This window comes from Xenopus laevis, chromosome 9_10L (genome assembly GCF_017654675.1).
Source record: "Xenopus laevis strain J_2021 chromosome 9_10L, Xenopus_laevis_v10.1, whole genome shotgun sequence".
NCBI lineage: Eukaryota > Metazoa > Chordata > Amphibia > Anura > Pipidae > Xenopus > Xenopus laevis.
In genome coordinates this window covers 29,112,582-29,134,544 of record NC_054387.1, presented here as the reverse complement: position 1 = coordinate 29,134,544, position 21,963 = coordinate 29,112,582, and the positions used below count along the sequence as shown (strand labels likewise).

The 21,963-nt window shown below is 37.7% G+C and overlaps 1 protein-coding gene across 1 annotated transcript in view; it reads left to right on the top strand.

Moving 5' to 3' along the window:
• The first annotated feature begins 6 nt into the window (after window positions 1–6).
• Window positions 7–21,963, top strand: part of gcgr.L (glucagon receptor L homeolog) — a 44,163-nt gene continuing 22,206 nt past the window's right edge. Inside the window, 1 exon segment of the mRNA NM_001085752.1 lies at window positions 7–111. The gene's annotated coding sequence lies outside the window, so the exon portion shown is untranslated.

The following is a 21,963-nucleotide window of genomic DNA, read 5'->3' as shown; positions in this document are numbered from 1 at the left end:
GACACAATAAGAGGGACCTGAGGAATTGACTGGTGCTGCAGCGATCCTCTGATATGGGTAGGACTTATATTGCATTGGAAAGCCTGCCAGAACCCACTGGGCAAATAACAGGTATGTAAATATACACAAACTTCTTTACCACGCTAGGAAAGTAAGGGAACTGCACTGAGCCCCTTATAGAACATAACAAACATTACCTACCAAAGGTAAGACAGGAAAAAACACTTGTAGGGTGGGAGGTGTTTTTTATAGGTGTTTTTCCTGTCCTACCTAAGGGGGACTATTTTAGGTCTTAGGTCTCTCTGACTGAAAGGCAGACGGAAAGGGTGAGTACTGGGAAAATGCTTGGCATGGGATAGAGCAATAGACTGGAAGGGGTAAAGGTGTGCAGGAAGTTGTGGGCAACAAGTAACCATATAATGGCTAGGAATGTGGGGGATATTGGGTGAGTAGGGTGGATAGTGTTGTAGTCTTTGCATTTGGCAGGTTGTTAAGAAACTGAGCACCCCCTTGTAGTTGGTAATGGACAGTGCCCTAATAGTGCCAATGACTGGGGTACCACAATAGGGTATATGGGGCAAACCATTACTAGGGGGGGTATGTACTGGCAGTGTATGATGATTAGTTGGATAGAGACTGGAAATCATGGAGTATGTAGGAGGAATGCTAAGTTATGAGAGGTTTTTGCACAGGGGGAGGGGTAGACAGATTGCTTGCTTCATGTCTCAGAGTTTGTCAGTGGAGGGGGTGTCAATTTTAGGGAGACAATCTATGTAAGTGCAGCGGCTTTCAGTCTGAGGAAGAGCGTCTCTGTCCGCTGAGGGGGGTCTCAGTTTGGTTTTGTGAGCCTTCTGTGTTTTTGGAGGGTTCTCAGATGGAGAGCTCAGAGAATTTCATTTTAAACACGGGAGAGTCCGTTATAGTTGTTAAGGTCACAAACTGAGAGACCCCTGTCACTGAATTTCACTGACAGGCTGTCTCTCTTTGTTTGAATATGATCTCTCTTGGCTGTATTAACCCAGAAACAGTGATGTTTTCCAGCATTGTATGCAGACAGGGAAAGATACAAAGTACCTTCTTCTCATAGGATTTATCCATTCCACAGAAAAGACTGTATGCTTTTTAATAAATAGACTGCCATTTCTTTATTCTTCCAAAAAGTCGCCTTTATATGTATGTCTGCAACAGTACTTGGACTGAATCTTTTATTAATAACTCTAGAAAATGAATATAATAAACATATGTCTGCAGGTTGCACTTTTGTTGTATTTATATTATTGAAAACAGATGGGGATAAATATAAAACTATATGGCAGGTGAGTCATCCCTTGCATTATAAACAATAAAGAAATATTGTGTTCTAACAGCTGAACTGCATCTCTCGACTATGTGTCAGAGTGTGTCGATGATGCAGTTCAGCTAAAGCTAGAGGATAGCATGATGAGGCCACAAACCAACAGGTTACGTAACTTCAAGCACAGGTGTATATAGCTAATAAATGTTCTGCTCACTTTGTCTAAAGTCCAAAACTAGCAGTCATATATAATATATTGAATTACATGCCCCTGTTGTAAATTATAAGGTTATATGAAGTCCCACCATAAAGTTCTAAAGACGTTGTGCACCTTTTAGTGTGATGTAGAGATGGATACTGTGAGACAATTTGCAACTGTTTTTTTACTTTTTTATTTGTCGTTTTTGACTTTTTATACAGTAGCTCTTCATTTGCAGTTTTGGCAATTTGGTTGCTAGGGTCCAGTTTACCCTAGCAACCATGTATTCATTTGATCAAGAGACTGGGGTATGAATAGGAGATGACCTGAATAGAAAGAAGAACAATAAATAGTAGCAGTTACAACACATTTGTAGCCTTACAAAGAATTTGATGCAGTCAGTGACCACCATTTGAAAGCTGGAAAGAGTCAGAAGAAAAAGGCAAGTAATTTAAAAAACAAATGATAAAGACCAGTTGAAAAGTTGTTTAGAATTGGCCATTCTATAACATACTATAAGTTAATGTAGAGTTGAACCATCCCTTTCAAATAGGATGCTTTACTCCTTACTGTATTAACATTGTCTTAGTGAAAAAGTATCAATAGAAACTGTTCTTGCCTTAGTTTGGATTTCCTTACTTTATGTAGCAGTCTGAAAAATGTACAGGCCTAATGTACATGACACTATGCTGTGTCAACAGCGATGTCTTTGGGGCTTGTTTACTGGTCTTAACTGGCAGTTTTATTGATATTTTAAGTAAGCATACCTCCCAACATTTGAAAAATAGAAAGAGGGAAAAAAGATCTGCCGCAAACATTTTTGACCACGCCCATTATATGGGCAGACCCCCTAAATACCTCCATTTTACAAAATTTGACAGATTATGGAAAGTTTGAACACATTTCTGGGAATTGCAGGTTTTAGGTGTTATTACAGTTTTGCTAATGAAAGTGAATTGCCCTTTAAGCTGCAAGTCATAGTTTCCCAAAGTGGCCTGCTTATCTTAAATTGTTACAATTGTATATTAAATTGTTACACATGTATCTAAGTGCACCTGCTGAGTATTCTGGACTCTCTGCCAAAAGCCTTTTATTTAATTACATTTTAGAAGCTTTGTATATTTTTCTGGCTGTTCAGTGCAGGAAATCAAAGAGAAAGTCGGGACATTTCAGTAACAATCCGGGTCTGCGGGTTGAGCTTTCAAAAACGGGACAGTTGGGAGGTATGACTAAAGTATTTGAATTGGTGGCCGTGTACTATAATGTAACCAATGAATACATTGGATTAGATATGAGTAACCATAGCTTGAAATACCACCCTTATTGTTGAGACTATATGAAGCATTAGCATTTTCATCATTCTCCTTATCAATTTGTGCACAATCACTGACTTGCCAGGAAACCGTAACCAGTCATGGATGACAGAGATTCTAGATATGTTTACTGTATACATTCAATAAAGAACATGAAAGTCATGAGATTATGTGTGACATGCTGTACAGCTAAGGATACTGTGTTGGTTGTTTTGCATTTGGATGTTGCAGGGCATATAAAGGCATGGTGGTACAGAGAGGTGTAAGAAGGGGCACTGGCACTGGGAAATGTATATTAGACTGGAGGGCTGTGCAATGTACTGCAATGGTGGGCCAGGGTCCAGGGTACAGGGTCACTGGATATCTGATGAATTATGGGGTGAGGAGTGCAACTTGTAGGAAGGGGGAGTCAGGGTCGGACTGGCGCATTCCGGGCCCACCAGGACTGCAAGCGAAGGTCCCTCCTGGCAGTCACCGGGGACCCCCTCCCAACCTCCAATCTTCAACGATAATCCAGCTGATTAGGGAGCAAGTCTGGGCTGGCGGGGACCCATGAGGGCCGGGGTCCACCAGGTTTTTACCCGGTATAATGTTGGCCCAGTCCGACTCTGGGGGGAGTGTTCCAACTCCTTCTTCACCTTTCAATCATTAATTTACACACCTGTAAGCGTAGTGTAGCTAGTCCAACTGTCTCTCAGGTGCTCCGTCCATGCACCTACATATACCAATGTAAATTCAAATAGGAGGACAGAAGGACAATATGCAGGATGACTGCCAATGTGCAATTTATTGCTATCCACACGACATGTTTCGGGCGTCACAGGCCCTTTTTCAAGTGTGAAAAAGGGTCTGTGACGCCCGAAACATGTCGTGTGGATAGCAATAAATTGCACATTGGCAGTCATCCTGCATATTGTCCTTCTGTCCTCCTTCTTCACCTTGTTTCATTGTGAAGTGATGGATTATGAGACTTGAAGTCCCTTAGCTTTCCAGAGAATACATGTACCACCCACTTCAAGTCATGGACTTAAAATCCCTAAAATTCATCATTTTACAATGGAAGGAGGGGCTGCATTGCATTCTGAACCTCAGAGGGTAAGGGTTACTGATCCCAGCAAACACAGACAAGACTATCATGTTTTCCTTTCAATCTCTGGAATCAGTTTTGTTTTTTTAAAAACAAACATTTATATTTATGCCTGGGAGTTCAGATAGTGTATATGTACTTTTTATTACATGAAATGAATAAACTATGGGGTATATTTTCCCTTAAAATTTAGCTGGTATGATGTGCGCTTCATAAGGCCACACTGGCTGCTATTTGTATTAATCTTCATTGTCTACCCATGTCACTTGTGCTGAGCAGGTTGTGTATATTCTGCCTCTGGCATTTCTTGAAAAGTGCATGTATTTTTTTTTTCATATATTATTCCATGGTATATTTATACCAAACAAAGAGGACTGTGTACACCAGTGAAATCTTCTAAACACAGATTCAAACAGCTTTGATCTGGCACTGATATCTAATCTTATTGCATTATGAAATGTAGTTCAACATGAGATTTCCTTAGAAAGAAAAGTATTTTATTCTTTTTACTTTAAATTAGGGATAATCTGGATCCAGCATTCCTTTGTTAATTTTTCTGAAACCCAACAATTTTTGCAAGAAACACATCCAAACCCTTACTCGCTCCAAGCAAGGCAGCCATCAGTAGGGCCCCAGTGAAAAATTATTTCCATCATTTTCTTTTATGAACTGTCCCTGTCCCAGAATCACACCTTTTCATCTTTGGAATTGTGGATTCATATTTAGAACTTTGCTGTACTGTTATATATATATTACATTGGTAGGTATGTACAACGTCATTGTTGCTTGTATAGTGTACTGTAATTAATCACAGCTCATTTAACTGCTATCAACCCAAAATTTATGACCTTGGCCAAAAAGACGTTATCTGCCATAGATTGTACTTACTATGGCCTGTAGCCCCCCCCCCCCATCCCTATGAAATGGAATATAAAGCCTTTCCAGCATTTCTTTTTATGTATGAGCACAGCAGGAAAGAGTGTGCCTCCTAGGGTACAACTGCCCCAAGGGACCTAGAACAGAAGTAAACACGTGTGAATCACGTGCCATCGATATTTGATCTGGATCATACAGCCCCCCAACATGGCCTACCTCCTTTACTCCCTGACTGCTAGGGCATGGGGGAGGGGCTGGGATTAGATTTTTGGATTTATTTTTTGATTATTGGATTTAAAGGGGTTGCACACCTTCCAGCACTTTTTTCAGCTCAGTTGTTTCAGTTCAGTTTTTCCCAATTACTTTCTATATTATTTGTGTGTGTGTGGAAGTAAGTATACTTGTAAAACTTGTATGTATATATTATGTTGGCTCGCTTTTCAGCATGATTTTATTGTTGTATTTTACTTCTCTATTCTACTTGTGACCATTTTCTAATTTTATATTTTTTATTTTCACATTCTTTGTCTTTTTTAAGCAGCTCTAGGAGGGGGTGTTCTAATTTGATAAATTAGTTGATAAACATTGGGAAGCCGATTTATCTAAATCAGAATTTATCTCATTATTTTCTGAAAAATACTTCCGACCAAATCCACACAGGTTTTTTCCCCTTATTTATGAATACAGTTTCCTGAAAATTTCCTGTGTGGCAAAATAACAGATAAAATCCTGAAAAAACGAATCGTACACATTTTTAGGATTTTTGCATGAAACCCAATGCAGATCAAGATATCTTTGGGACTTCTCCCATTGATTTTCGGATTTATACTTTTTCCATCCTGAAAATTTTGTTTTTTTTTTCCCACTAAAAATCCCCATTTTATAATAAAAAAACTGGAATTTTTCAGGGTTTTTGGCATTTGGAGTTTAATATATAACCCACTTTGTGTGCAATATTTTAATTTTGGTGATTCTATATGCCACATAGTTTGGCAAACCTATGCATACTGATCATCACCCTGTTCTGTAGATTCCTGGTGTCCATATTTAGGACGTTTCATCCATAAACATTTGGATGCATACTGTCTATTTTGGGGTCTCTACGTTAACCTATGTACATTAGGCATCAAACTGCTCAGCTTGACATTCATATTTTGGATATTTTGTGGGTTATTTATTAAGGTTCGAGTTGTGTTTTCCATGAAAATTCAAGTTTCTAGTTGATTTTCTGGTCAAAACTCACATTTTCAGATTAAAAAAAACAAGTTTTTTTTCTTTAAAAAAAACTTGAATTTTTCAAGATTTATTATACCCCGACCCTGGAAAAAGATTGAATATGAAAATACACATCTAAAACCTGTCAAGGTCATGTATACTGAAACATTTAAAGATGTTAATAACCTTCATGATTTTTGAGGGGTTTTTTTTGGAGGGGTTTGCCGAAAACGAGCGATTCAAGTTTTTGCCTGCTGAAAACTTGATTATTTTGAGTTTTCAAGTTTCACAACTGGAACTTGCAGAGTTTATTCTTAAATAAGAAACCATTAGAGGTATAAAAAACGACAACATTTGACCTTTAATAAATAACCCCCTCAATGTTATTTTATGGTATGTGGGGAATCTGATGGAGTAAAATGGAAGCTTAGAGATCATTTTTATGAGTTTAGGAAAGCTTTGCCGTTTAGTAATTTGCAGTGGAAAGATTTGACACGTTGTAAAAAATACATTGCTTTCTGGGGTCAGCATACTTTTTTGCAGCTTTTAACACACATAAAACTGGAAAAATATATTTGAAGTGAAATAAGTATATATAAGGTATATTTTGGGGTGTGTGTATGCCACATACTTTGGTAAGCCTATTCTAATTACACATGAAACTATTCAGTAGAGCCTGGCATTTATATTTAGTATGTGTTATCTTACTACCAAATGGAATGTTGAAGATAAGATGCTGTGAAATGTGAAGTGTTGAGGTGATTTTAAAAATGTAATAAAATGTGAACTTTTTTTGTTGTACTCTACATAAAATAAAGTAAATGTGTTGATTTTGCAGTATCTGCAATGACAGTCGTGGTAATTCAGAAGCACTATTTCTATTTTCTCTACATGCTACATTGTTTGGTAAACCTATACAGTACATTACAGCAGGTCCGGACAGGGAATCAAAATAGGCCCTGGCATTCCAAGTACACATAGGTCCAAGCAGCCCCCCACCAGCTCACTAAATAGTGACTACGGGAACTTACAGCAGCCCATCTGGCATTTGCCAGAACCCACAGATTGCTAGTCCAGGCCTGCATTACAGACATCAAACTGTTCAGTGGACTGCTCACATTCATATTCAGAATGTGTTATCTCGGTCTCTAATGACATGTGGGGGCTGATATCCTGTAAATTTCAAGCTTAAAGGGAAAGTCAACCCCAAAATAAAAATGTGCTTAATAAAAGAAAAAAAATGCCAAGCTTCTTTCCAGTGAAAATTTTATTAAAAATGTTCACGTCTTTTAAAGTTATTTGTTAAAACAATTGCTATTGAAAGCAGCATATGCTTAAATACTGTTTGTTATTTTTAAAACAATGTAGCAAAATCTTAGTTCCCCAGAAAAGACAGGTCTGTTAATCAGCTGCCTTGTCTTACATTGTATCAACAGTCTGAGCCACCAGGGCAGAGACTAAACAGGGAGGCACAAACACTGCTTTTAATAGCATAACATATACAAATAATTTACAAACCATTAAATAAATTGTAATAAATGTATATTGCCTGTGCATTGCAAAGTTGCTTAGAATTATGTTTTCTTTTATTAGGCAAAAGCTAAATGAACTGATCTTTCCCCCCAATATGCTCACCAAAGGTGGAGGGCATCAGGCTAATCGATTTGGCCTGGAATAGGGGCTGTCGAGGTGAGGACCGCATCAAAGAGCTGATGCAGCCCTCGATCCAACGTGACAACTGGTGTGTTTGCTTCAGAAACTTTACTATGGTTTTTATAAACAAGCTGCTGTGTAGCCATGGGGGGGGGGCAGCCATTCAAAGCTGAAAAAGGAGAAAAGTCACAGGATACACAGCAAATCACAATTGTGAAGTGCTCACCTCCGAAGTAAAACACCTTTGTTGTGCCAGGTGCTGTACCGGAAGACCCACTCCTGTCCTAGGGTCACATCAATGCATTGAAGAAATCACCAGCAGCACACTTTATAACTTGCAATAGTGCTTAAAGGAAAACTATACACCCAAAACGAACACTTAAGCAACAGATAGTTTACATCATATTATGTGGTATATTAAAGAAGCTTACCACACTGGAATATATATTTAAGTAAATCTTGCCCTTTTACATCTCTTGCCATGAGCCAACATTTCGTTATGGTCTGTGTGCTGCCTCAGAGATCACCTGACCAGAAATGCTGCAGCTCTAACTGTAACAGGAAGAAGTGTTGAAGCAAAAGACACAACTCTTGTCTGTTAATTGGCTCATGTGACTTAACAAGCATGGTTTGTTGGTATGTTTGTGTGTACAGTGAATCATACGATCCCAGGGGGCAGCCTTTATTTTTTAAAATGCCAATTTTCTATTTATGATTACCCAATGGCACATACCACTAGAAAAGTATATTATTATGAAGATGGTTTATTTACATGAAGCAGGGTTTTACAAATGATCTGTTTTATGTGATATCTTTTTATAGAGACCAACATTGTTTGGGGGGTATAGTTTTCCTTTAATGTAGAATTTATTCAGCATCATACAAAAAGGCAACGTTTCGGGCCTACAAGGCCCTTTATCAAGCTGTGCTCCCCAGGAAAGTGGCTGGACGGCATGCCACCCCTAATATTTTGACGCCCTAGGCCCGGGTCTTTGTGGCCTCGCCACAAATCTGGGCCTGAGCATACCAACTGTACCAGTGCAGAGCAACAGTACATTATATTGTCATTCCTTGAAAACACTTTCATTTTTTGGTGTTACTGTTCCTTTAACAAACATGTATTATTTTCTACTTTGTATGGTTAGCTGCTATAATATATATATTTTGTGAGGAAACACCCTTTTTCATTACAAAGTTCTCATAAATGATGTTCATTAACTTCTGTTACGTCTCATACAACATACATCTTCTGATGTGGTTCATGTTGATAATTTGACCAAATACAAAAGTTTAGGATTAAACACAATTATACAGATAAATTATGGTAGGACTGCATGGACGTTTTCAGCGTGATCTGACACGCTGCGACAAAACGCCTGCGACAAGTCGCTTGCAACAAAAATAAGGTAAGTGAATGCATTGTCGCATGGTGTCGCAGTGTTGATCCGATGCGACACGACTGTCTGATGCATATGCAGCGTGCATCGTCTGCATCCGATAGTCGTGTCACGTCGGATCAAGCGACCATGCGACAATGTATTCACTTACCCTATTGTCTTCTCATGCGACTTGTCGCAGGTGTTTTGTCGCAGCACGTTGGATCGCGCTGAAAACATTCATGTAGTCCTACCCTATACTCTGTGTACAGGATAATAAAAGAACCATACTGAATATATTTCACTGATGTGGGGAAAGCAGCCGAAGTTGATTGTGCTTGCTGAAAACCCTGTCTGGAGACTCTTATCTTGTGACATGCAGAATTTTTGGGTTGAACCACATTCATACAGTGCTTATTTAAGAGTCTACAGATTCTTGGGAAGCCTATTGTTTAGAGGGGCCATTCTTTAGGGGTTGATTTATTAATGTTCAGGCACTATAACATAACAAAATGTGTGTGTAAGAGAGAGAGAGAGAGAGATCTTAACCTCACCCTTGTTTTCTTGCAAAATTAGTGTGTTTTTTTTTTTTTTTAAACCATGATCATGGTATTGGGCCTGTGCAAGTCTGTGCAAGTCTGTGCAGGGGTGTTATACATACAGTTACTAAGGACCTTCCACCCAGCAGATAAGTAGAATAACCCATTTTGGATCAGCTATACTTGAGAGTATGTCACTTTTATGCCTATCAACTGTATGGGCTATGTTAAAGGTGTTGTTCACTTTCATCAGTTGAATTGTTTTCAGAAATACAAACAGGTGCAGAATCTGACCTGTTACAATTTGATACATTTAGTTGCTACGTTAATTGATACATTACACAGCAGTGTCATTGGAATTTTAGCAACTATTGTATCAATTCTAACAGCTGCCTTTAGGGATGGGCGAATTTAGCCCGTATCGTTTCGACAAAAATTTTCCGCCGGCATAAAGTCTATGGGCGTCAAAATGTTTTTGACGCACTGCGAAATTTCCGTCAAGTCTATGGGCGACATTTCCGTGGCGAGACAAGGCAAAAAAATTCGCCCATCCCTAGCTGCCTTTAATGAAACTCAGGGACTCTGCTCACCAGTCAGTTGAACTGAAGAAGCTGCTCGGATGAGAAGTGAAACGTCTTCAATGATTACTCAGCAAGTCCAGTTGTTTTAGAATTACTTATATTAGATATACCATGACCTGGATGAATGAAAATCTTCATAGTCATACATTGCTATATTTGGAGGGTGATTTAGATACGTTGTTTCTTGACATTGTCTTGAGATCTGCTGATCCCCAGCTAAAGGTGTACTGGTAGATCCCTATCTACCTTTTGGGCACCCCTGAGTAGGTGACTGACCCCCCTCCCAGAGCTTCTTTAGAGAGCCATAAGAAGGTGAAAAATTAAACTTTATACTTCAATATTAGAAATACAGTCACAAATAGAAAATAGTAATTGGAAAAAGTCTTTATATATAAAAAAAAAATTATTTATATAAGTGTTTAAAGACCTTTTACTGACATAGCAACATAGTCATTTAGGTTGGAATACTACACAATGCTACCAGGTTTCAATACTTTATCTAAATGATCTACTAACTGCTACTGATGGAGAGGGAGTGGACAGCTCTCCTCTGTAGCCATCTCCAATTTGCCCCAGTTTAAGCAGTTCTGTTTTCTCTTTTTTAAACTTCTTTGATCCTGCAGTGTGCTGACAGTGAGCCTTGATGATGATTCAGAAAAACAAAGCTTTTGCAAACACCAGTTAGAGCCTTTATTGTGTAATCATTCTGTTTTGAACACTATGCCCATGTTTACTGCTCTGCAGACAATACACATCATTCTTGCACAGTAGTGAGGTCAGGAAGCTGGCTACCACTTCAAACATTATCACTAGCCCAATTCGGTGCTTTCTGATAATGCTTTGTAGGGGTTTCAAACACAATTTGTGTTAATTAATAATGCCTTTTGTCACTGGTAATTTTTCTCTTGCCCAGTGGGCTTAAATTACCTAATTATACTGTGACACTCCGAGTCCTAAAAACATTGAAAGACTAATTGACATAATATGCTCATTCTTTCTTAGGCAAGCTGTTATTTTCAGCCCTTTGAGTTGCAGGGAAACAAACTACCCAATGCTGTTTATAAAAAGCAAAACGCACATTTGTTATTTGTGCTTATCATTATCATATCAATTCCAACACAGCTTTTTTTTTTGCAATAGGCAATGTAGTTGCTCAATATATACATGTAATCATTCTCACTCATTCTCACTCTCATGCCTTGTACCTTATTTTATATGTGCTTCACCTGGAGTTGGTACATAGTCATTTATTGTGTATGTACCACTCACCTTCCTCTATATATGTCAAATGTGCATCAGTGGTTGGGTATTCAACATGTTACAAGAAAAAGGAGAGTTTCAGGCAAATAGCAATTCTTCTTTAACATTAAAAGTGTCCCCTGAAAGGTGTTTTGTATCACAATCTGTGCTGGAATAAATAACACACTTACAGATATGTGTGTGGCTCCTTTTTCCTAATCTTGTTGCAAAATTGATTGCAACATCAGGTCCCATGGGAAGTAACACACCATGGAGCAGTTGAGGGAATTGAGTTGTAGACCTTGTTTTATTGCTATGAACATTTTACGTGTACCAATAACCTTGGCCTTACCTGGTTTTAGCAGTAGGTAGCTGTGGAATCTTATTATGTACTGTATATAACACTCACATTTGCTTATGTCTGTGAAATGTGTGTGCATGTTTACTTATTCTTTATACAGTATCTTGGAAAAGCAGTCAGCACATTGATTATCTCTCTTTTAGAGAATTGGTGCACGTTCCTCAGTGGCCACTTTCCACTGATATCACGACAACCTTTGTTTGCAGAACAGCACCAGACTGTAAATCTTTTTGTTTAAAAAGCCTTTATTTCAGCTTAGGGCATCACAGCTGAAATCACATTATAATCAGTTGCTCTATTTCTGGACAACATACATATTTTTGTTTATTCCGTGTGTAATACTCATCTGGAGTGCAGACAGAATACATCTAGCTGATCAGAAACATAGTAGGTGCGGTTGAAAAGAAACAAATGCATCTCGTTAAACTTAGACAAAAAGTCTAAGTAAAGTCTGCTGGTTAATCTAGAGGCAGGTGAAGTCCCTACCTGAAAACAAGGAAAAACCCTACCTGACTGCAAGATGACAATGGAACCACTCCCTGAACGTTTTACAAAGAGTTAATTTCAATAACTTTTTCCAACTCTCTAAAAAAGCATCCAACCCTTAATGAAGCTATATAATGTATTTGCCATAACATCTGTGGCTATTCATTCAGTATATACTGTTTTTGAATAGTGCAGTAGTTTCTTCATTCCTTATGTACTGCTCTTATAACACTTTATATGGGAAGGGTACTGCTATAATTAATGAGGAGTGATGGTCATTCTGTATGTATACTGCTGCATATCCTGTGACTTTTCTCCTATTTCAATGGCTGCCCCCATAGCTACACGGAAGGTTGTTTATATAAACTATAGTTGTGTTTCTGAAGCAAATACACCTGTTTTACCATTGCAGGGCACCAGTACATTATGTTGTCATTCTTTTACAACACGTTCATTTTCTGTTGTTACTGTTCCTTTAACTAAGGGGAGGGATAGGCATTCTTAATCAGTAGTACACTATCTCAGCATATTGGACTACTGTGAGCAAAATGCAAAACTGGCCACAGGCATTTACATAATTTACATACCCCTGGCAGAATTTGTAAGATGTTATCAATTTATGGAAATTGCAAGTGATCCTGCAAAAAAACATGATTTTATTTCTAAATATTGGTCAGGTGTACCTATATATAATAACAGAATTGTGTGTCCTTAAAGGGATCCTGTCATCGGAAAACATGTTTTTTTCAAAACGCATCAGTTAAAAGTGCTACTCCAGCAGAATTCTGGACTGAAATCCATTTCTCAAAAGAGCAAACAGATTTTTTTATATTCAATTTTGGGGGGGGGGAGGTGGGTGATATCACTCCAACTTGCAATACAGCAGTAAAGAATGATTGAAGTTTATCAGAGCACAAGTCACATGACTTGGGGCAGCTGGGAAATTGACAATATGTCTAGCCCCATGTCAGATTTCAAAATTGAATATAAAAAAATCTCTTTGCTCTTTTGAGAAATGGATTTCAGTGCAGAATTCTACTGGAGCAGCACAGATTGCCCTGATTAATAGTTTACATAGTTACACATTCTTGAATGTTTGGGCTGATAATATGGCTGATGATATACACTCAAGTTGGCACACTCAGGTTGAAATGGCAATGAATGGTAAGTATCCACACTTGTTGTATGATAATTGATGTTTGTGCATGTTTCGTAGCTCTTGAGAAACCCTTGTGCATTTCATCCAAGGCTGCACTGACTTTGCTGGTTATTAAATCATTGGGAAACAAAAAGACCTGTCAATGAATCTATGAGCAAAGGTAGTTGAACTTTATAACTCAGAAAAGGTTAGATAAAAAGATATCTAAAGATCTGAAAATGGCAATCAGCACTGTTGAATCTCTAATCAAGAAATTAGGGGTTCTGCCGGGAAAACAAGAAAGATTTTAGACGCAACTCACAGGAAATGTTGTTGAGATACAAAGAAAAACCCACAAGCAACTTCGAGCGAAAATGGTCTTCACTGAACCCAAGTGTGTTTTGCTGTTTCAGCGTCTACAGTAAGAAGATATTTGAATAAAATGAGCTGCATAGTAGAGTTGCTAGAAAAAAACATTGTTACGCCATTACACAAAACAGCCTGCTTATACCAAACCGCACCTATAGATGTCTTAAAACACCGAAATGAAATCATTTGGAGTGACAAGACCAAAATTGAACTTTAAAGTCACAAACATAAACACTATGATTAGAGAGAGGTCAACAAGACCCATGTAGAGAAGCACACTGTTGTGCTATTATGTGATGCTTAATTGTTTCATTTGAATCACATTAAGATAAAAGCAATGCGTATTGTATGATCACTCATGGTTTCTTTAAAATGTACCACATCTTACAAATTCTGCTAGTAGTATGTAAACTTATGAGCACAATTGTATTGAAATATATTTACTTACTACCTGCTTGAGCTGAGTAGGAAGTGCAGGAACACTCAAACATTATGGGGTTATTTATTAAAGGTTGAGTTGTGTTTTTTCCGAAAAATTCAAGTTTGCGAGGGTAGTTTTCAAACTCAAAACTCGAATTTTCAGGGAAAAAAACTGAATTTTTCGGGTTTTAAAAAACAAACTCGAATTTTATTAAGATTTATTATGCCGCAGTCTTTTTTCATGTATTCTCACAGTGGTGAGTACATGGAAGAAGATGTGATGGAGATAAAATATTAAGTACAGGTAGCAGTCCACACATTAAGGCACCATTGAATACAACATAATTCACAGATGACTGCACGTATGTATTGGATTTAAGCTGGCCATAGACGCAAGGATCTGATCGTACGAATCAAGGATTCATACGATTTTCGAACTGTGTGTGGAGAGTCCCGACATTTTTCGTCCGGTGGAGATCGGTCGTTTGGTCGATTGGACAGGTTAGAAAATTTCTGTCGGCTGCCGATAATATCTCTGCATGTATTTCCGATCGTACGATTTTCAGTGGGAAACTGTCACTAGCTTTGGTTGGACATAGATATCGTACGATTGCTGTCAGGGGCAGAACATTGCTGAGCTGTTCTTTAACTACTTTATTTGATCTGACTGGTAAGACTTTGATCTGAATGGTTAGTGGCGGGTCGGGAGATGGGAAAGTCCGATCGTACGATGAATCGTACGATCGGATCTTTGCATCTATGGCCAGCTTTACCCAAAGGCTAGAGTTGGAAGCTTTTCAAGAAATGTGCATGGGGCATTGAATTGCTTAATTAATGTGTAATATATTGATATTGGAAATTACTAGAGGTACAAAATCAATAAAGAAAACTTTCTGTCTTTCAGTCAGCTCGCATTATGATTGGCCAAAATACCTCATGTGATAGACTGTACATGTGAAGCAAGTGTGAGTTTATTATAGTTATAAATGTTACCAGTCATACATTTGGTTATTACAACTGATGACCCTCTGCCTCTTACATAGCATGTAACCATTTTTGAGTGACTTTTTTTCCTCTCCAGCTCATTAATATCCTTCTTATATTTGGTAAAAGGAAGGAAAGAATTAAATTGTGCTGATAGACTGTCAAGAGTGGGCTTGTCTTTGGAGAAAAGGCACCTGCAAGGGGACTGTTTGATTCTTTACAAGTACATTATAGACAGACTGCGGGGGATCTTTTTTTCCCCATAGAAAAGATCAATGAACCAGCTACAGGCCATCCATTTAGGCTTGAAACACAGAGCTTTCATTTGAAGCAGCGTAGGTGTTATTCACAGTGAGTGCAGTGAGGTTGTGGAGATGTTGTGATGGCAAATTCAATTTATTCCTTTGTGGGTGGCTTGGATGGTTTCTTGATTAAGGATGCCCAAGGTTATTGTAATCTTAAAATCAGTTAGATTTGTATAGATATTGGTACATATCGGGGCATATTTATTATGCTGTGTAAAATAAAATTCGTTGAAAAAAAGCTTTGTAAAATATCGCATAGTGTGTGTAATGTTACGCCATATAAACGACAGATTTGCAGCCGTTATTTTACATTGCTTCTGGCGAAAGTCACTCTAAAAAAAAAATGCATAAAAATTGTACCAGTTTTTTAGACAGAAAAGCCTGACGATGTTTAATGTAAAATCCCTAGCTATTTATTACTCAAATAGTGGATTGAATGGTCACAATGGAAGTCCACGAGAGTCTGACATTTCTCACATACCAGTTAATACAGATTCATGGGTATGAATATAAATATATATGATAAATATACATATTTATTGAAATTCATTGCATTTTTCTTCCCTTAAAGCTTTGCACATAGGTATATTTAAATCCATTTAGCATGTTTACGGCCATGGCGCTCTAGGAAATTTGTAGCCCGCAGTTAAATCTTCACTATCACGGCCCATAGCACGACCTACTCTCGGCTGCAAGTAATAGGTTTTTAATGTTATGCTCCGAGATTTGTCACCCGTGGTAGCGAAGATTTAACCATGGGAAACACATCTTACCAGGTGCCATCACTCTGAAGCCTCAGATGTAACATATGGCAGCTCTAAAAAACAAATCAAGATACAATTAAAGATTAGCGCCACAGGCTATGGAAAAAACAAATAACAGAACCTAGTGCAATATTGTTAATATTCAGTGCAATCACCAAAGTGTTACAACACTAATCTGTGTGTGTCTTGGACCATAGAAAGTCTATGCACAGATTTTTTGTGAGTGTTTTTAAGTGTTATATTGATTTCTACAAGGTGCTATCTCCAAAATAAAATTATAATAAGTCACACAAAGTGGTTTTAGTGCTTGCTTCAAAAGGTAAAATGAATTAAAATAACGTGCAATGGTGTTTTCTTCAATCAGTAAAAAACAGCATGTGGCTTCTCCACTCTCTGGTGGTATTGCCAATTTACAAGATTCCTGATTTCAAAACAGCATATCAATATCAACTCCAGGGTATTTCATTTTCTGTAAAGAAAAACAACACAAAGGTGCACATTTACTTAGCTCGAGTGAAGGAATAGAATAAAAAATACTTTGCATTCAAATTTTTTTTTTGGCTACTTCGACCATCGAATTGGCTACTTCGACCTTCGACTTTGACTTTGAAACGAACGATTCGAACTAAAAATCGTTCGAATATTCGACCATTCGATAGTACTGTCTCTTTAAAAAAAACTTTGACCACCTACTTCGTCACCTAAAACCTACTGAGCATCAATGTTAGCCTATGGGGAAGGTCCCCATAGGCTTTCTAGTCAATTTGGGATCAAAGTAAAATCGATGTATTAAAATCCTTCGAATCGAACGATTATTCCTTCAATCGTTCAGTCGAACGAATTGCGCTAAATCCTTCGATATTCGAAGTTGAAGGATTTAACTTCGATGGTCGAATATCGAGGGTTAATTAACCCTCGATATTCGACCATTAGTAAATGTGCTCCACATTGTCTAGTAATGTAATAGACACATTAACAATTAAACAAAAAAAGAAAACCAAATCAGTAAGATCCCTTATCCAGAAACCCCAGGTCCCATGCCTTCTGGATAATAGCTCTTATACATGTATATCTAAATATGCATTCTACTTACAGCAGTGAGCTTTATAGGGTTATGTGACCTGTTATCCAGAATGCTAAGGACCAGGGGTCTTCTGGATAAGGGATCTTTCCATAATTTGGATCTCCAATCCATTAAGTTTATAAAAAAAATCATTTACATATTAAATAACCTCAATAGGATAGTTTTGCCTCCAATAAGGATTAATTATATATAAGGTATTGTTTTATTATTAAAGAGTAAAAGGAAATCATTTTTAGAAATGTGAATTATTTGATTAAAATAGAGTCTATGGGAGATGGCCTTTCCATAATTAAAACTTTCTAGATAATGGATTTCTGGATAACGGATCCAATACCTGTACTTGCAAAAACTTGAAAATATCTCCAGCCACTTCCTATCAAGTAATGAGGCCAATGAATGAAATAGTGATGTTACAGGCTGTTTCCATTATTACACTGCGCTCAGAAGATAATCTAATCCACTTGGAAAGCACAAGTGTCTGCCACAGTCATCACGTTTACCATTTAGATGGATTCAAACTGACTGCCATGGAGAAAGGTGCTTTGTCTTTATTCTCCTTGCATATTACACAAAAATCAAAGAATTGTGTCTGCCACAAACCTTTGACAGTTAGTGAAAAAATCGGGAGCACTTACTGTCCCGTTTTTCACTTAACAGTATTGATTTTGACAGCTCAACCCGCAGTCCCAGATTGTTACTGAAATATCCTGACTTTCTCTTCAATCTCCTGCGCTGAACAGCCAGAAAAAGATACAAAGTTCCTAAAACTTAATTGGCTTTTGAGACCAGAATAAGTGACAGGTGCACTTAGATACTTCTGTAACAATTGTAACAATTTAAGGTAATCAATTCTCTTGGGGAAACTGTGACTTGCAGCTTAAAGGGCAATTCACCTTCATTACCAAATCTGTAATAACAGATAAAAACACAGAAATGTGTGGGGAGGTATGTTGTAGATTCCTGTGTAATGTATCATGTAAATGACTAAAATCATGGTGCATCCATATACAGTAAGTGAAACATATTGTACTACAAACTGCCTTTATATCGTCTCATTAAAATCATGGCATATTGCATATCAGGGAAGATCACACACTTTTGGTGTTTTCATAGCCCAAGGCTACTTCCTCAAAAAAAAATCTGATAAAGCCATAAAGCTATGCAAAATCTATAATTACTGTACATTAAATAGTATGCAATCTATGCAGCATCTTTAAATTAGGGGTGCACTGAATCCACTAGTTTGGATTTGGCCAAATCCCAGAATCCTTCATGAAAGATTCGGATGAATACCAAATCTGAATCCTAATTTGCATATGCAAATTAGGGACATGAATGGGAAAAAGGGGGAAATAATTTTTTACTTCCTTGTTTTGTGACAGTTATGTGACGTCTCTTCTCACCCCTAATTTGAATATGCAAATTAGGATTTAGATTTGTTCCGGCCAGGCGCAAGGATTCGGTTGATTCCTGCTGAAAAAGGCAGAATCCCAAACCGAATACTGGATTCGGTGCATCCCTACTATAAATACATCAAGTAGTATACACCCTATGCGATATCTATATATAATGTACATTACATAGTATACACCCATTTGGAACATGTATAAATGCATTAAAATGTATATACCTTCTGCGAAATCTATAAATACTGTACATAACATAGTATACACCCTGTGTGACATCTATAAATAAATTACAGCATCACCTATTAATTAACCTCTCATTATATATAAATCAACCTACAAAAGGACACTAAAGTTAAACCTCAGATATAGGGTCTATTTACCCTTTAAATCTATGATAAAAAGTAACAATATCATTCCATTATTACTATTACCCGCATTTTATCACGATTTAACAAGATGAAAGAATGTCCCAAACATTCCAAACAATAGATCACCTGTAGTGTATCTGACATTTATTGTATGTACGGGAATATCAGGGACATCACATACTTTCCTTAAACACTGATGTTAGGACTAAGCCTGGACTGGATGGATTCTGTCAAATGCCAAATGGGCTGCTGTAATATGCAATAGAAAGACCCTATTTAGTGGGCTGGTGTGGGGCTGTTTTGGCCTCTATGTACAGTACTTGAAATGCCAGGGTTTGTTTTGAATACCAGTCCGGACCTGGTTAGGACCACCCATATCATAAGCTGCTGGTACTCCTCTTTATATCTTCTACATTGATTAATATCTACTATAAGTAATTCTAAAACAACTGGACTTGCTGAGTAACCATTGAAGATGTTTAGTAGTGAAACGTCTTCAGTTGTTACTTAGCAAGTCCATTTGTTTTAGAATTACTTATACTAGATATACCTGGATACTAGATATACCTGGATGAATGAAAATTGATTAATGCTCAGGAAAACATAATTATTATGATTTATTGTAGCACCAGCATTCTTACTGACTGCTTTATAGAGAGTATTCATCATCCACATCATTGTAAGTGGATCTTACAAACTAAGGTCCCTATTACGTTCACTTAACCTCTTTATTCAACATGAGTTCAATGAATAGCACTTGTGCTGAACATGTTTTTTACCTATTGTTTGAATCATGAAAAATCTATAGTTTTTGTTATTTCTTTAAACAGGGGCGATCCGTGGGCTGCTGCCGCCTGAGGCAGCAACCCCGATGCCGCCCCCCTCTCCTGCTCCGCGCTTAAAAGTTCGGAGCGAATCAAAAGGGGCTGCATCGCTAACGCAGAAGCGCGTACTGCGCTTTCTGCAGTAGCTGAGCTGAATTTCTGGTTTAAAAACCGGAAATTCAGCTCTTAAAGTTACAGGAGGCGGCTTTTTGCCACCCCTCGTAACTGGCCGTTCACTGCCGCCTGAGGCAAGGTGCTCACCTTGCCTCATGGCAGGAACGGTCCTGTCTTTAAAACAGGGCAAACAGAAAAACTGAAGCTACTAATATTTTTAAAAAAAAAATGTAAAAGCAAAACAATGGCAGTCACTGTTTATAGAAAGGAAACCACTATGACATTAAAGATGTTCTATTATATTTCAAGACTAGGCAGAATGTACTTTGTTCTTTTTATATATTAGGAAACAAATATCCTGTCTCTTTAGGTAACATGATTGCCGTGCATCATACCTCCCACATTTAAACATGGATTATACCCTAAGGTCCAGTCAGTCACTGGGGGTTATTTATAAAGTTTGTGCAGCGCATATTTATTTGCAAGTGGCTGTATTGTCCATGTTTTTTCCTATAATAAACCACTCTTATCCAGCTTTACAAATATAACCATGCACAGGGCAAACCATTCTGCCCTGTGCAAAGTTTATAAATGAGTCCCACTGTATCCTTTTAAAGACACCCCTTCCCCCTTTTATTTGAGCTGCAAGCTTTCTTCTTACACATGCACCATTTACAATCTGTAAAAATCTGTATATATGCATTCTCCAAAATGTTTCTAATTATTTCTCTTTATTTCATAAACAAACCTCAAATCTCTACAAGACAGTCACGTCCATGGGCCATTTGCCCAGTTTTTTCTTTGACATGTGCTGTTAGGTTCAATTACCAAAATCCTGCCATCTGCAGCATTATTCTGACAGTATTCCCAAACTTCTCCTGTACAGCCATATTTCCTCCTTTGGACTTAATATTTGATGTCTACACATCAGGGTTGTACACAGTAAAAGTATATATTGAGACCTTAACGTTTTCCGAATAAGGGGTCTTTAAGTAGAATAAAGCACCATTCCCTAAAGGAAACATAACCCATCCTTTTTTACATCAGCCGTGGGACTTATGTACAAAAGGTCAACTTTGTACCAAGACTTAATTTCAGTAACACTGTCATTTTTAATTCTCTAAAAAGCCAGCCAACCCTTTTTGAAACCTAATGTATCTGCCAGTACAACAGCTTTAGAAAGAGAATTCCACATCTTCACAGATCTTTACTGAGCACATTTGGATGCAAGTAACTTAAATGAAAGTGGTTTTAGACACAAATTACTGTGAGGAAAATAACAAGTTGCTCACTGCACCTTCGGGTGTAAATGAGTCCTAGTATCTTGCTAGCCCTTGCTGCTGCTGAATGACATTTCTTGCTACAGCCAGGTTAATTATCTACAAGTACAACCTAGGTCTTTCTTCCTCAAGGCGGTGTCTAATCAAGATTAAAGGTATAAGTGTCTTGCAGTGAATATCATCGTCCACCAAACCAACCATATTGGCCAGTTTGTCCAGATCCCCCTGCAGGGACGTTGCATCCGGAATGAACTTATTTGGCCTGCATAGTTTTGTGTAATCAGCAAGTACTGATACACTATTTCCAGTATTCTCCTCCAAGTCATTAATGAACACATACAGAATATACATGGGGCGCCACTAAGAACCCTACTAGAGAAAGTACCATTTACAACAATCCTCTAACAAATATTTAGCCAGTTTTCTGTCCATGTACAAACAGCTCTGCCAAGACCAACAGATCTTAGTTCAGAAAGCAAATAGGAGAGTGCCTGAATAGAAAGATGAGTTAACAAAAAGTAGCAATAACAATACATGTGTTGCCTTACAGAGCTTTTTTTTTATGGGTGTATTTTCTTGCCAATAGATTAGCTGCAATAGTGCAAGCTAGAATGCTATATTTATTCTGTAGAATGTTTTACCTTACCTGAGTAAAAAGCTCTAGAAGCTCTCTGTTTGCTTAGGA